Here is a 7422-nt window from a genome sequence, read left to right as displayed (position 1 = left end):
TTCATCAGACCCAGTGTCTTACCTTGGGGTGCACCCGTTCTCTTTCAAAAAAAGAAAAATGGAACATTAAGACTATTGACTTCAGAGGATTGAATCAATTAATAATTAAAAATAAGTATCCTATCCCTAGGATCGATGAACTTTTGGATCGGTCAAGTGGGGAACCCAAATGTTCACAAAGATAGATCTCAAATCTAGGTACTACTAGATAAGAATCACGGAACAGGATATCCCAAAGACAACATTCAATACTCGCTATGGGCTTTATGAGTTCACAGTCATGCCGTTTGGATTGACTAATGCCCTAGCGACGTTTAATTATTTGTGAGTTTAAAACTCATCCACACATGTGAAATAGGTGCCTCCTTCATGAAAGGAATTCCCCACACTGAGGTGTCAAAAATGCATCATTTCCTCTAAATATCTCCTTTTTTAACTAATAACCTTGTCCTCCTTAGTCAACTCTTCATCTTATGTGAGTATTTACTCTTTTTTTGGAGATTTTTCTTTTATTCTTCAATTTATCTCCTCCCTACATTTGGATTAATCTTATTGGTCCATAGGAACCTTAATCCAAAATTTTCAGAAAATCTGGACCCTTAGACTAAGGCCTTTTGAACAGATTATAATTTATTTCTAATGCACCTTCTGAAATTCTTTTTGAACTTCTGTTTTGGAGGAATTTATTTTAATAAGAAGAGATACTTTTTCATCCAAAAATATCTAAAATTTGAATAATCTCTCTCTAGAATATTTTCTCTCTCTAAGCCAAGATAGAAACAAGATCTTTTAGTATTCTGAAGAGGGGATTGATTACAGGGGAAGATACTGGACATCTTGAGGGGCTGGGGGGAGGAATCTTACATCTTTAGGCAATGGCACCAAATCCCAAGTCTCATTTCCATACAATGCATCCATCTCCTCATCCATAGCTTTCTCCTAACACACATTTTCAATAGCCTCATCAAAATATGTGGGTTCAATAACCTACACAACTTTTACCATATAAGCATAGTGATGTGCCACATAACCTGTTGAGATATCGAGCTCATCTAGTGAGGCAGTGGACACTGATGACCCGCCTGGGGGGATAGGCCCCACACTTACACCACTGGCATGGTTGGTGAGATCATGGGTGATATGCGGCTGGTGGGATGGCAGGCTGTGCTGTGTGACAGCCATTCTAGAGACTGGCATAGTTATAGCACCAGCTCATTTACTTGGGTTCACACTATAGAGAACCCTAGAATGTATTTTGGTTGAGTACCTTTTCATACAAGTGTACTCTTATCTTTGTATATGGTGTGTTGAGTGTTGAGTGAAGAAGAAGATTTTCAGCCTCTCACCTTCTTGTGTGTTCTCTATTAGGGTTTTGTGAGTGTGTGTGCTTTTGCAAGAGCTCAAGTTCTCTTGTGAGTGTGTGTGCTTTTGCAAGAGCTCAAGTTCTCTTCTCCCCTCCTGCATCTTTTCATGGTATCAGAGCCTGGTTCCTGCTAAGGGCTGAGCTGCAAGCAAGAGAAGCACAGGAAACGGTACAAGGGTAAGAGCTTCAACTACTCTTCCCTATTTGTGTTGGTGACTACACCCTTGTCGGGAGCTCTACGAGAGGCACCGGCAACAAACGATCTCTAATTGAGGAGCTTTCTTCGTGGGAGTAAAGCTATAGGGCAACTATTCTGTCCTATCGCGCGGACGAAATTTTTTAGGCCGTAAATGCGTTTCGGGCACGTCAGGACCTCCGTTTTTCAGAAAGCAGCTGATTTCGAGCACTGCGGATAAGTCATCGATTCTCTTCAGAACTTTGTTTTAAGAACTGCAAGAAGACATGTTGGCTGTGTAGACACTGTGTGTGCTGCAAGGAGATCAACAGTTGCCATTGGGTGTATGTATGCACATTGAGGTCACTGTTGTTTTTTGTGACATTTGAGTGTACTACAGTACCACTATAGAAAAGACATGTTGGCTGTGTAGACACTGTGTGTGCTGCAAGGAGATCAACAGTTGCCATTGGGTGTATGTATGCACATTGAGGTCACTGTTGTTGTTTGTGACATTTGAGTGTACTACAGTACCACTATAGAAAATACAGCAATTTGTGCAGGACAAACCAGAGTGCTGTTTTTGGTAAATTTGTGTGTCTAGCAAGATGTCAAATGATGGCATAAGCCAGATTGTTGCTGAGAAGCTTGATAAGAACAACTTCCATGCTTGGAGGTTCAGGTTGACGAATTTCCTAATGGGAAAGGGTTATTGGGACTACATAGAAGGTGAGCATGAAGAGACACCGGAGATATCGAAGATCAATCCGACTGCTGCCGAGTTCAAGGATTGGAACCAAGGAGCCAAAAAAGTTATGTATTAGCTCGCTACTATATCAGTATATAGGGGACACCATGATTGGGCACATACAGGATGCCAAGTCCCCCAAGGAGGCGTGGGACACCTTGGTAAAACTCTATGAAACAAATACCAAGGCACGAAAGATACAGTTGAAGAATGAACTTCATACTGTGGAGAAAAAGAGTATGTCTGTGAATGACTATGCATTGAAGATAAAGGGTATTGTGGAATCCCTTGCATCTATTGGTGTTTCAGTAGATGATGACGATAAGGTGGAAGTCTGTCTACGTGGTCTCGGGCCACAATACAAGGCGTTCAAGACGTCTATTCAGACTCGGAAAAACATTCCCAATTTCATAGATTTGTTGTCTATGTTGATTATAGAAGAGAAGAGCTTGGGTGAAGACCAATAGTCTTCACAAATCAAAAACAGTTCAGAGCAATAGGCCTTCTACACAAGTTTAGGAAGAGGACGAGGTAGAGGAGGCCGTGGACGCGGTCAAGGAGGTGGCCGAACAGGTAATCAGAATTATGGCCAGCAGAGCAGCAAACAACAACAGTCCCAGAATTCACAACAACAACAACAACATGCAGGTGGACGAGGTAGGGGGAGTCAAAAAGGTCGTGGAAATTGGCAAAGGCAGTATAATGATACACGTGGATGCTTTTATTGTGGTAAGCTTGAACATGTGTAGGCAGATTGTTATAAGAAGCAGGCTGAATGCAAAATGAGAAATCACAGAAGCAAATCAACTATGCATCCTTGAGCAGAAGCAATGAGGATAATGAAAGGTTGTTTGTTATGCAGCATGTCATTTTAATGCCATGTCGTCTGAAAATGTTAAAGCAGCACATAAAGATGGTGTATGGTACATTGATACAGGTGCTTCGAACCACATGACAAGTCATGGGGAGTGGTTCAAGGAGATGAAAAACCTTGAAAGACCAGGTTTTGTGGAAACAGGGGATGGTGTATGGTACGTTGATACAGGTGCTTCGAACCACATGACAAGTCATGGGGAGTGATTCAAGGAGATGAAAAACCTTGAAAGACCAGGTTTTGTGGAAACAAGGGATGACACTGCTCATCCGATTGCCCATGTTGGAGATGTGCCTTTGTTTATGTCGGATAGCAAAGTGAAGTACCTTGCAGATGTACTTCATGTTCCGAACATAACAAAGAATCTGATTTCAGTTGGTCAGATGATTGAGCAGGGTTTGCAGGTTCGATTTAACCCTGATGGTTGTTATGTTGAAGACTTTAAAGACAAGTGCAGGTTGGTTACAAAAGGTAATAGAGTGGGCAGAATGTTTACATTGAATGTAAACATGCCTGAAGTGAGTGCTATGATGTTTGTTGCAAATGGTTCAGGAATTGTTGCAGACACAGACATTTGGCATAAAAGAATTGGACATGTGAATGTGCAGAGAATGAAGTCTATGCAAACTAAAGGAATTGTGACAGGGCTGCCAAAAATGTAAAGTTGAAGACTAAAGGAATTGTGATAGGGCTGCCAAAATTTAAAGTTGAAGGTATGCAGAGAATATGTGAAGCATGCCAATTTGGAAAGTAAACAAAGCATGTATTTCCACGTAACAGAAATGTGAGCAGAAATGCACTAGATGTTGTGCATTTGGATGTATGGGGTCCTACAAAGACCATGTCTATGGGAGGCTGCAGGTATTATGTGACATTTATTGATGACCACACAAGGAAAGTGTGGGTATACTTCATGAAGGAGAAGGGTGAGGTGTTCACTCACTTTCAGAATTTCAGAGTTATGGTTGAAAAGCAAACACGAAAATATGTAAAGTGCCTAAGGTCAGATGGAGGGGGAGAGTACTTCTCCAATGAGTTCTTTGAATTTTTGAAGAAGAATGGTATTCGGAGACAGTTTACATGCAAATACACTCCGCAGCAAAATGGAGTTGCTGAGCAGAAAAACAGGCACATTGGTGAGATTGCACAAGAATTGATGGAAGAGAAGGATATGCCGCATAACTATTGGACTGAGGCTGTTTCTACAGCAGTTTACATGGTGTAACTCCTCCAGAGGAGAGGTTTACTCGCAAAAAACCTGATTTGTCTCATCTAGAAGCTTTTGGATGCATTGCATATGTGCATGTGCCAAATGAGCTGAGAACTAAGCTGGATCCAAAAGCTGAAAAAATGTGTGTTTATTGGATATTTCCTTGAGCAAAAGGGATACAGGTGTTATAACCCTACTACATGTGAGTTGAGGGTAAGCAGGGATGTTATTTTTGATGAGATGAGTAGTGGTATGCTGCTGTTGCTGCTGATGAAAAAGAAGCTATTGGGGCTGATGTGAGTGGAAATGTGGTTGCACAAAATGCAAGTCAGAAATCATAGTCTTTGAGTGAACCAAGAGAGTCCTCATATAGTGGTTCAGTTGGATAGACCATGGAGTGGCAGGCTACGTCATAATACCAGTCCTGCAAATGTGATTAGTACATCACGTAAAGGCAAAGAGAAAGTGGTTGAGCCCCTTTGTATGCGTGACATTTCTGCAGGGCATTCTCATGTTGATGGAAAGTCTAGTGGCTCAGAGATGAGCCTTGATGAGGAGCTTGGGATCCCAGCTATGAGAACACCTGGTGTAAAGAAGGTTATGGAAGCCATGAATGCAAAGCTACAAAGATCTAGGAGAGTGAAGAATCTTGTGCAGAGGTTTACCTATGATGGTTATGTGGCACATCACTATGCATACATGGCAAAGGTTGTGCAGGTTGTAGAGCCCACATGCATTGATGAGGCTGTTGGAAATGTGTGTTGGGAGAAAGCTATGGAGATGGATGCACACTATATGGAAATGAGACTTGGGATTTAGTGTAATTACCTGAAGGCAAGAAAGCCATTGGATGCAAATGGGTGTACAAAGTAAAACATAACAGTGATGGAAGCATAAACAGGTACAAGGCTAGATTGGTAGCTCCAAAGGATATGCACAGACATATGGCATTGATTATGAGGAAACTTTCAGCCCAGTTGTTGCCAAGATGGCAACAGTGAGAGTTGTGATAGTAGTGGCTACGTCAAAGCAATGGTCTTTACATTAGATGGATGTAAAGAATGCATTCTTGCATGGGGATTTGCAGGAAGAGGTGTATATGTTGCAGCCACCTGGTTATGAGGATGTGACTCACCCCGATCATGTTTGCAGGTTGAAGAAAGCCTTCTATGGCTTAAAACAAGCACCAAGAGCATGGTCTGGCAAGATTTCTAAATATCTTGTCACTATTGGCTTTCATGTAGCCAATGCAAATTTCTCGCTGTATGTGAGACACGGTGATAGAGGGGGTTGTGCTTGTTGTCATCTATGTAGATGACTTGATCATTATTACGGGGGACCATGATGCAGAGATCTTTGATGTAAAGATCTTACTTAGACAGAAGTTTGAGATGAAGGATCTGGGGGAGCTCAAATATTTTTTGGGCATTGAGGTGATTAGGTCACCACATGGTATTGGATTAATTGCAGAGACAGTATGGCTTGGACATGTTGTCCAAGTATGGTATAACAGGCTGTAAGCCTATCTCAGTGCCATTGGATCAGAATGGCAAGTTGAGTGCAAATTCAGGAGAGATTTTGGAGGATCCTACTATGTATATGCGCATAGTAGGAAGCTACATGACGATCACCAAGCCGAATTTAAGCTATGCTGTTAGGTTGGTGAGTCAGTTTATGCAGGTTCCTCAGAAGCTGCATTTGGATGCATTGAGACCTCACATACTGAGGTATGTGAGGTCTACTTTGCATTGTGGCCTATTTTATGAAACTGGGACAGAGATATGTGTACATGGGTACACATATGTTGATTGGGCTGGTAGCATCTCAGATAGAAGATCTACTAGTGGCTTCATGTTTTCTTTGGGGAGTGCTGTTGTGACTTGGAGCAGCAAGAAGCAGCCTACAGTTGCTCTATTATCCAGTACACAAAGGCCGAGTACAGAGGTGCTGCTATGGCAGCATGTGAGGTAGCTTGGTTGAGAAAGCTACTTGCAGATTTGGGTCTATCAGTGGATAGACAAGTTGTCATTTTCTATGACAACATTAGCAGTATATAGCCAGTTGGTTAGGAACCTAGTTTTTCATGCTCGTATATGAAGCATATAGAGGTCCACTACCATTTTGTTAGAGGGAAAGTCTTGGCAGGAGATGTTGATCTTGTTTATGTCAGCACACAGGATCAGGTAGCTAACATCTTTACCAAAGCATTGGGTACAGAGAAGCTCCACAGATTCAGGGCTTCGCTTGGTGTACATGAGATGGAGTTGAGCTCGAGGGGGGGAGTGTTGAGATATCGAGCTCATCTAGTGAGACGGTGGACACTGATGACCTGCCTAGGGGATAGGCCCCACACTTACACCACTGGTATGGTTGGTGAGATCATGGGGGGTAATATGCAGCCGGTGGGATAACAGGCTGTGTGACAGCCATTCTAGAGATTGGCATAGTTATAATGCCAGCTCATTTACTTGGGTTCACACTATAGAGAACCCTAGTATGTATTTTGGTTGAGTACCTTTTCATATGAGTGTACTCTTATCTTTGTATATGGTGTGTTGAGTGTTGAGTGAAGAAGAAGTTTTTTAGCCTCTCACCTTGTGTGTTCTCTATTAGGGTTTTGTGAGTGTGTGTGTGCTTGCAAGAGCTCAAGCTCTCTTCTCCCCTGCATCTTTTCATAACCATCATAAGTCAACCTTTGCACATGATTTTTGACTCTTCCAGATCTTCATAACTTTGCATTCATGGCTTCCATAGCCTTCTTCACACCAGGTGTACTCATTGCTAGAATCCCAAGCTCCTCCTCATCAAGGTTCATCTCCAAGCCACTAGAATCTCCATCAACAAGAAAATGCCCTATAGAAATACCAACGGGATCAACCACTTTCTCTTTGCCTTTATGTGATGTACCAACTATATTTTCAGGAGGACTGGTATTATAACATAGCTTGCCACTCCGTGGTCTATCAACAAAACCGCTGGGGATGAGGACTCTTGTGGTCCATTCAATGACTGTGGTTCCTGACTTGCATTCTGTGCAACCACATTTCCACTT

This window comes from Cibotium barometz, chromosome 8 (assembly GCF_041138505.1).
Source record: "Cibotium barometz isolate CiBa-2024 chromosome 8, ASM4113850v1, whole genome shotgun sequence".
NCBI lineage: Eukaryota > Viridiplantae > Streptophyta > Polypodiopsida > Cyatheales > Cibotiaceae > Cibotium > Cibotium barometz.
This window is presented reverse-complemented; position numbering follows the sequence as displayed.